We start from the raw sequence: 9,961 nt of genomic DNA, 5'->3' as shown, positions 1-9,961 counted from the left end.
TTTCATTTAGATAATCAATAAACGATTGTATAAAATTTTCAATTTTTATACATAACTATTCGAATAACAATGTGAATACTATAGTAATATAATAGCAAATTAATGGTAGTGATAATACAAGTAAAATAAAGAACATCTCAATTTTATTATAATCAGTTTATCAGTTCAATCATACATAGTATTATATGATGTATAAATACAGTAGACACACAGTGTTCCATTCCTCAAGGGTTCATTATATAATATTTACAGTATTTTACAAGAACTAGTTTTCGGAAAATTCAAGATAATTTGCATTAACATAAACCGCATCACGAAATGCGCGAGCAGAGTTAATTAAGTGTTAATGGCAATCACAAACAGTAGCTATAAAATTTACTTAAATTTTCCGAAAACTATCATTAACACTTTTGCACCTAATTTAGTTAAGATAATGACGACAAGATAGAGTATTATATCGCACGATATTTTTAATAATTTTGTAAAGACCACGATACAAAAGTTCTCACAAGGAGATACTTTTAATTTAATATTCGACATGACAAGTGCACAACTTATGAAATGCAATAAAAACGTTTGAAAAGATCTTATTGACAAATGTAAAAAATCTAAAGAATTCGTTCTATTATCAATAAAAATGTAAAAGTATAAAAAAAAGAGAAAATTACATAGATTACACTGTAGACCTACCGAAGGCCAGGAGTTTTAGAGAGGTAATCGATTACAAAACTTCGATTTTGATCAGAATCTGTCTTATTCCAAAAATATGTCGCACCACATCTGGACTGTCCAAAACTGCATGCAAATACAAATAAAGAAAATTGTGAGAACTTTTTCGGAAATTATAAACCGCAAACACTTATTCCCACGCGGGAGCACTTCAGAATGGTGAGACTCTCCTGTTAACACACGTTTGTCATTCAGGGTTTCATTTTGAGATTGGGAAAGATTTGATAAGACAATAAAAAGATTCGTATATACAAAGACCACCCATTTCTTAAAAGGCAAACACTTATTTAATAAGATAAGGTGTGTGGCGCCTAGAAGTTAGGATCATAAAAAAATATATTATCCTAAGCTTGAATATGACGTCTCCTTCGGCCCACGCTTATGATGTAAAGTACCCCTCCAATACCCAATAAATCCTGCTGCCTGAGACAAAAAGTTGTAATCGCGTATAGAGCATGTAAATATGGTACTATTAAACATAACAGATTTACGATCATCCAATTGGAAATATCTTGAGGGAAAATAAGCGGGACAAAGATCGTAAAAGAGAATAAACTAGATGTCTACAATAGCCATTGGATTTGCGACAGAAACGATAATACGGGACGCATTCTGCGACATATAAATTGTTGCGATAGGAAAAAAATGAATGAATCAAAGCGGGAGCCCGAGCTGCGCTTTCGGTATTTTTCTAATTCTTATTTACCACTCAGTGGCGTATATTTTAGTCGTGGTAATATATGTCTACTTATTATATATGTGTAAAAATTAAATAAAACATATCTGATAGCAATCAAACCAGAGTAATACCAATAATAGTATAATATTTATAGTAATATTAATAACGTAACGGTTAAGAGAGAGTAGCAATAGTAGCAGCAGCGGTGGCAATATCGATAGGCGTGACAGTAAGTGGTAATTAACTAATAGTAATAATAGATAGTACTACTGATCTTCTGTGCGCAACAGATAACTGTTTCCGTAACCTACTATTATAAATGCGAATGATATGAAAACGTTGGAATATTTGGTTTGATCGCGTTTAACATAAGCGAATAGACCACCAACTCACTCAATATATTGTACGCACCACCATGAGAGATCGATCAGCTGCAGAGCTTCTGTCACTTACTTTTTATTATTTTTTTATTATGAATGGAATTATAGCCAATAGTCGGACTTAAATAGATCAGCGACATTCTTGGCATTTCAATCGATGTGTAGTGTGTGTAAATTGTTCAAGATCAGTGTTAAGGTTCGTTTTATCTTCTTCCGTCCACAAAGTAATGGCCACACCTTTTACGGCCAAAACGACCACCACGACCATTCTGTACATAACAACGTAAAAGAATATAAGTATCTACAAATTCTTGTAGATATAAATATATAAACTTAAGAGAACGTAAAAACAAAAAAAGAAGTTTAAACGCAAAATTCATGCAATTTGTGACTAAATTCGTCTGCACTTTTAATAGATATAAAAACTTAAAGCTTATTTTGTTTTGCAAATAACTTTTAAGTTATTAATTTTTTATTATTCGGTAAAATTTAAGTATAATGCTTTAAATATAAAATGTCAAGATATGGATTGCAATTCTTAAAAAAAATCATGATTCTTGAAATTACGATTGTTAAAGGGGAATTATAAACATAAAATGTAATATTTGTTTAATTATAAAATATATGTTTTAATAATGGTTTCTATTTTTATCATTAAGAAAATGTCCGTTTGCTTCAAATAAATTATAAAATTAATTTTCACGTTTATTTTCAAAATTATAATAAAAGTATATAAATAATAATTACCGAAGGAATATAATTTTCTCGGTTGGCATAGGTAAATCATAATTAATAACAAAGCGAAAACGTGTGCACATCAATAACCCGGTGCCAGAAGATCGGTAGAATCAAGACTCGAGATGTCCAGTACGGAATGAGCATGATAAGACGCGTTTCCTTCTGTCCATGTCACAATGCATGGGAAACAGTGAAGTCGCGTTTATGCATGCTTCTCGGTAACCAATCCGACTTTACGCCGCTAGTGCGAAGATAAAGCCTGGGGATACTCAAAGTGTCGTACAAATCGACATAGAGTCTCCAATTTACCAATCTTCGACGTTCGACTAAAACAAAAAATTGTTTGATACCCCTAATGTTAGCTCCTCGTTTTGTAACCAAAAACGAATGGATTCCGCATAAACATTTGGATACATCCAAACATCGGGATGGCATGGCGCAGATACAATATAACCTGAAAAAAAGATACATAACATTAGAAAAAAAAGTTGAAAGTACGCAAAAAACCAAATGACGATATTGAATAATATAATACAAATATACGTCGAAATAAAAAAAAAACAAAAACTGCTTTACTGAATGTATACTATAAATGTGTGTGCAATATGATCGAGCATCATGCTGTACACAGGTATTGTAATAAGGTTTTGTTGCTATACAGAAATATTAAAAGTGACAATTGAATTTTTAGATTATGAATTATTATTAGGGGCTATGTCCACCAATAATTGTTTGCATTTAGGCTGACTATTATTCCAGACAAAAGATAACACTTTCATGATCAGGCACGATGCCAATTCATGTACAATTTGTCAAAAATGGACATATTACGACCACCTGTATTTTATAATATTTGTTAACTTACTATTATAAGGTATACTGCACTTTTCATCTTGATGATTTGTGGACTTGTCCGAAAAAGATACTTTCTATAAATAAAATAAATCTATCTATTAGATAGTCATGGTAATACAATCTATATCTGCTCAAACGTATCTTTCATATTACCTAACTTCGTTAGGTAATAATTGAATTACATCAGAATTGATCTTTAAATCTCGAGAAAAGCATTTCAATCGGCCCATCCGATCACGAACAGTTTGATGCTACTTGATCGAAGGCTCGTCGGCTGCAATCATATCGTAAACCTCTGCGGGCGTACCAACAACCACGTGAACACCTTGATCAGTTTTCGCATATCCTCACGAACGTTGGTGCCACCAATCATGCGTGACATTCCGGTGCATGAAAGTCTCCTAGAGCTATACGACTTTCTGGATCTAAACAAAAATCAGTACATTATTAAAATACTTTTTCGCTGAACATAACTTACTGTATTAAAAACAAATATTTCTAGCTTACTTGTGGCGCTGAATTCACGGGTTGGGCAAGGATCAAGGCACTGGCATTCCTGTAATGTTGGTCTATTTTGTTGACGAATCGATATTGAGACGTTGCAGTTTTTTCCAGTACTGTTTTAAATGAGTAGAAAAATCGAGATTATATAATAATAAACTGTACAAGATTTATAGTCACAATTTTTTACTATATGATAATTTAAAATGTCTAAACCAGACTGGGCCTGAGCAATCACATCGAGCCCCCTGTACAAGGGAAAATGGCACGTTGTTGAATGCAGATGGGTTTCTCACACCCATAAGCATATAGACCACGTAAACAGTTCTTCTTCAAGTTCATTTCATCGACAGTTTTCACACCTGTTCAAATATAAAAAAAAAACTAGGATCATAAAATCATTTTTTGCTACCTGTGCACCGAAAGTAGTCCTTTTCTCACCTCACTAACAGTAAGATCAATATTTCGATGCACAGATTGATAAAAACTATTGTGTGCAACACTAAGACTCGCGCTATTACCCAAACATGCGGGTGTCATACGAATCGAAGGCGAGTGCGTCTCTATTTTCCCGCACTTACGGTCAATTAGCTAACTCATCGCAGTGTGTACAAATAACTATATTATAAGACAAGCATTTCCAAATTGAGTGCGCATGAACGAGTTTAAAGCTACGATAAGAATAAAAAAAATTTTGAAATAAACTCCTATAGCAAATAATTAAAGTTTACTATTATAAAATGATGAAACATCAAAAATATAATTGAAAGGAAAGTAAGCGTATTCTTCAGTTTTCAAACTTTATTTCCACAATTTACTTTAAAAATAAAATTTATAGAAAATTTATATCAATAAAAAATTTTAAGTAGGAAGATTAAAGTGGTAAAAAAATAATCAAATTTCACTCCCATTTCTCCACTTTTGTCATAATCCTACAACATAATAGAAGTCGCCAAGGTTAATGCAGAAATTAAAAAAAGGATGCGCGACTGACACAGTTGTGGAAAATCATGTTGTTAATATATTCAGTTTTATTATCGTGCTACAGATATGATTAAAAACAAAAGTATTAATATTAACCACCTCTTACAATATTATATATTGTTTTATCATTTATGTAAGTATAACCTGGTATAAAAGTTATGGACTTCGTGGGAAATAATACAAGCCAAAATAGAATAAAATATTAGAATGGTATAAAAATATTATATTTTTCAATCACAAATTAATTTTAATATTTTGTCAGCATATGAAGTCTATGGTGAATTTTGAGGATACTTTAGGTGTCAAGCTGATTAAATATATTAAACAATATAAGAGAAAACATAACTATGAGCTAGAAACAAGAATTAAACTTTGCACATTTTACTGGAGAAAACTAAGAGATGTAAAGAAATGGAGCTATTTTTTCGCATTGTCAATATACTTTTTTATAAGTTACATTTAAATTTTATTAAAAAATAATGTTTATGCGATTAACCAGAAATGAATGTTTGCCATCCCACCACGTTTAGGATACAATAAAAGTCTTATAATTATAGCACTTTATATAGGGAGTTTATTGACAACATCCGAGATACCGATCGTTTTATTTGACAGTTTTATTTTATATTAGTAGAAGCTTTCGATCGCGCACGCACTATTTCACAGCGACAACGCCTAGGAACACGTATGCCCTGAGTGCGCCCGGATTATGATTGTATTAGGCGGCACACACGCCTAGGAGCACACGCGAACTGAGTCGCTGCAAATATCAATATGATGCGTAACGACCGGTTAATAATTCGTTGAAGATCCGTGGATCTACAATCACTAATGGCAGTGCGTCGCACGTTTCGAGATCGTAGCGATAACTTGCGTGAACCGGAGAGAGAGGAAACCGTCTTGAATACCGGGGGCCCGAACAAAGAATTGAGATCCTTTCCCAAAAGTACATACGATTTCCGACTTTCAATTCCCTTTTTTTTAATTTTAATTGCGTTATTTTAGACAAAAGAACGATCGTTGACGACGGCCTTAAAAACAACTCTTCCTGAAATATGGTCATGTATTGATGCCGACGTCACGCCACGATTCTCGAGCACTAACACCCAATGCCAATGCCTCTATATGCTTTACTATTATGATTTTATATATATATATTACGATTTCTATACGCAAACATACTCCCCGTTGAGAGGGGTACGATCAAAGGATTCATAATCTAGATTTTGTATACGTGTATCCGTTTTTGTTAATTAATTTGGTCGGCTGCATATATGATTGTGTGTGTTTTACGATGATTTGTGTATGCGGACTGAACGAAAATTCTTATCTACAGGAAGCGGACATAGCGTTTTTACGGACCACGTCTCCACTTCTCCATTGATGTCTAAGGTCGCTGCCCGGGTTATTCACTCTTTGCAGGGTAGAGTTCGTGATTGGCCCCATGCCCAATGGGGGCACGGAAGATTCCTCTCCTTGACGAGTACAACAGCACCACCGATTAAAATTGCGGGGATCCTTATGCCATTTGCACACGCTTCTGAAGTCATTAGCTACTCGAAATGCCAGCGCTCGCCAGAAGTCTGTCGCACCTTTGTGATGTGTTGCCACGGATAGCGATTTTCTGGTAATTGATCGCAAATCGCCTACGGGAAGAGCGTTATTGGTTGGCCAATTAGATAATGGGCAGGGGTAAGGGCAGGTAAATGTCGGGTCGATGATATGAGAGTTATAGGTCTCGAATTTAGAAATGCCTTCTATTTCGTGGTGAAAGTGACTCAATCTTCGAACGTAAACAATAAATCGCCTACCACGCGCTTGAAATGGTGTTTGAAAATTTTAACATAGACTCCAAAGTCCGCCCGAATGGTGAGCGGTAGGAGGTATAAAATGGCATGAATATGGTTACTTAATTGCGTTCGGTTGACGAGTTTCGGTATGTTCGTGAGAATTAAATAGGCACGTATAATTCCCGTAATTGATTATTTGCGCCCACGAAATTCGTTCGTGTGTCGAATATATTGTTTGGGAAACCGCGGGTCTTGCGACGAATCGTCGTAAGTGCGCTAGGAATCCGTCGGAAGTTAGTGCGCGTACAAGTCTAATGCACCGCCTTTATGGTCATACTACGAACACGCATACGTATGCCTGATTCGAAATCATTTCGATGTTTTCTTTCTTTTACAAGAAAGGACCGCAAAAATCAAGCCCGTTTTCGTAAGGTATGCGTCTCGCAGACGCGAGATTCAGGTAATAGTACACCATTTATAGTTCGTCACTCGTGAATCGAATCTTTGCAACGCACGCATGCACTATTATTTTCCGAACTTGATTTCGCCATCGAGCAGCAAACTTGCCTTAAGCGCAACAGAGTTCCTGGAATACGGGATGAAGTGTTTTTCTGAACCTCGCGTATAATTCGGTCATCACGCGAATTTCGACTGGGGAGCAGCATCGGATGTTGTTTGTGGCGTGGGTAAATCGAGATGCAGACGTCCTCCCACGCGTAATACGCCGTCTTATCTAAGGAAGGACTCAAGCTAATTAATTGCCTGATAAGGTCGATCGTTCCATTTTTAGTTTTTTAATTCGTAGGCAAACGTAGACGATTGACAGTATTTGATTATTCGAAATTTCTCGGCTGCGTTCATTCTTCCGGGACATTAATGGGGCCGCGGGTAAGTGTTGGTCAGTCGGACGCGAAGACAATTGCCACGGATTCGACACAGCTTTGAGGAGACGAGTATTTTCTAAAATACTGAGATCGGCGACGGATGTGGTAAACAAATGTGTCGTTTTAATTCAGGTACGCTCAACAGTTTGGCATTGTCCGATTCCGGCCCACTCAGATTCGTCTCTTATTAGCCATACCGGCCGACACGCCATTTATCATTCTTTAAAAGGCAGTGTGGCAATTGACCCCTCGAAACGCTCCGCTGGGATTGTCTTCGGGACCGTAACGGTTACGCACGCGGCGTTTTCAGTAAGTTCACGAGCTCTATTACGCGATTTTGCAACGTAAGTTTAAGCAGGTGAGGCGGCCGTTTTGTAGCCAATGTAGACTATGGTGGAATCGCACCAGAATACTACTTTATTGGGTATGACATGTTAAACGTGTCCGTATCTCGCGATATAAGCGCGCACAGTAACAAAAACGCTCCGCACAACTCGAGCACGAGGTATTGTAAGCGGCCTTGTAACGGCGCTACCACGAGATTTAGCATAAGACTTACAAACGCTTTAAATTTTATTTCTTATCGACGATCGTACGTAGATAACGCCCCCGTATCGACGCAACTGGCGTCACAATCCAGTGTAATTGAATGCCCGGTGTCCGCTTATGAATATTTCACGGTCAAAAGACATATGTCTATTGCATTGAATTGCTGGGGAATTAGGACCATTTAAATAAATGTTTTGTGGCGGATTCCGTCCCAGTGTACCCTGGAGAGGCGCCATAAATCTTGCAGTTAATTGTTTAGCGTATAGATTACTGGCCTAACAAACCTAATGGATCGACTTTTTGCGATTCCGAAAATTTTCCGTTTGGCATAATATCCCTGATATTTCGATTTACGTGCGTAATAGCATATCTTGTCGGTTGCGCGTATTCACGATCATACCGAAGCGTTTTTAATGAAATGACGTCACCTAAAAATAATTGGCGTGCAACGCGTTGTTCGAGATCCCGTAATCACGCGCGCGTCGTTTGTGCCCATTGTCGTATGGCAAACCGCCGCGTAGTAAAGCGCGATTAATTTCTCTCGTAAATTACGAGCCTCTTGAACAGATTCGCGCCCGATAAAAGTCGGGGTCAAGTATAAGGGTTTGTTTTAATGCACTGCGGCCAGCATTAGGAAATAAATGCCCGTCGTCGTCTGCGAGCTGTTGCATGGCGCGGGATTCGCGAGAAAGGGGGATGAGGAAAGGCCGAAGTAAGTGTGTTTAATTGATATTTCTTGATCTCATCATTTCGCGCCATAGGATCATTTGATACGCTAGCGTCCTCGTGAAACTAACACTGCGGTCCTTTTTTGACGATGTCACGCGTTTATAAACGTACTGATAACGATGCGAAAGCTAATCGATGAGAAAATAAATCTTCCTGAAGTATGGCCCTACCATCAGGAGATCGTTTAACGATACATTATCCTTGATTTTAGCCGACGCGTCGAACACGATCGAACTTTTAGTAGTATTGCTTGATTGTTTACACCGCGTGGTGCGGGCAGAGTACAAATTAGTCGTTTCAGGGCGGACACAACTAACGACATGTGCCCTAGAGTTTTGTATTCTGCTCGATGACACGAGCTCTTCTGATTTTAAGAACGGTGTCACGATGTTACTTTGCTTCTAACGAAGTAGGCGTTTAATGCGAAGTGGCGCGAATCGCCCGAGATGATGTTCAGAATATCGAATGGAGGCGCACGACATATCGCCCCTCGCATGTACGAGTAGTGATGATTGTAAAATGTGTTCGGAATTGATCCTCGAGTGATTTAATTTACTGGCCGCGACTTCTTCTATCGTCCAAAAACTTTGCAAGTTGCGATCGTAGGACTTGTTAAGACATGACACACGCTCCTTAATAATATATGTTTCGCGGGAATACCAGCGACGATCCAACCCAAACCGTTTTTTGCAAGTATGATCGTGTTCATCGTTGATAGGTTGACTTGACCGAAGGAAAAAGTGACAAGGTGCACCGGCTCCGAGTAATAATCGACAGGACGGCACATGAAATCTCCTGGATCTGCCAGTTTGATATCTTAGGAATTCAAGGATATCGTAAATATTTCGGACGGAACGAGAATCCGCAAAATATATCGCAAAGTGAGACAAGTTAAATTTCTTGTGAAAGCTACTTGCGTCGAGTGTGTCTTTTTTATGTTCTCGATCTTTTTATCTCCGACTTGATTAGCCCCGTGAATTTGAGCTCATGTCGTTTGATTCGCACCGACCGGAACAACTGTGGCGTCGCAGCGTACGCCCCAACTCAGCTCACGGTCTCTTCGGAAATAAGTTAGCCGTCGCGCAGGTTGTCAAAAGAGCTCGACAGTTTTTTAAAGGAATTATGTTTTGTTGTTTGAAAACG

General features: G+C 37.5%; 1 pseudogene; it reads right to left on the bottom strand.

Annotated features, from left to right (window-relative positions):
* Positions 1 to 2,697: 2,697 nt before the first annotated feature.
* LOC118648321 overlaps positions 2,698 to 9,961 on the bottom strand; it is an 11,264-nt pseudogene continuing 4,000 nt past the window's right edge.

Source organism: Monomorium pharaonis, unplaced genomic scaffold (genome assembly GCF_013373865.1).
Source record: "Monomorium pharaonis isolate MP-MQ-018 unplaced genomic scaffold, ASM1337386v2 scaffold_37, whole genome shotgun sequence".
NCBI lineage: Eukaryota > Metazoa > Arthropoda > Insecta > Hymenoptera > Formicidae > Monomorium > Monomorium pharaonis.
The sequence above is the reverse complement of the archived record's forward strand: the minus strand, read 5'-3'. Positions and strand labels throughout refer to the sequence as shown.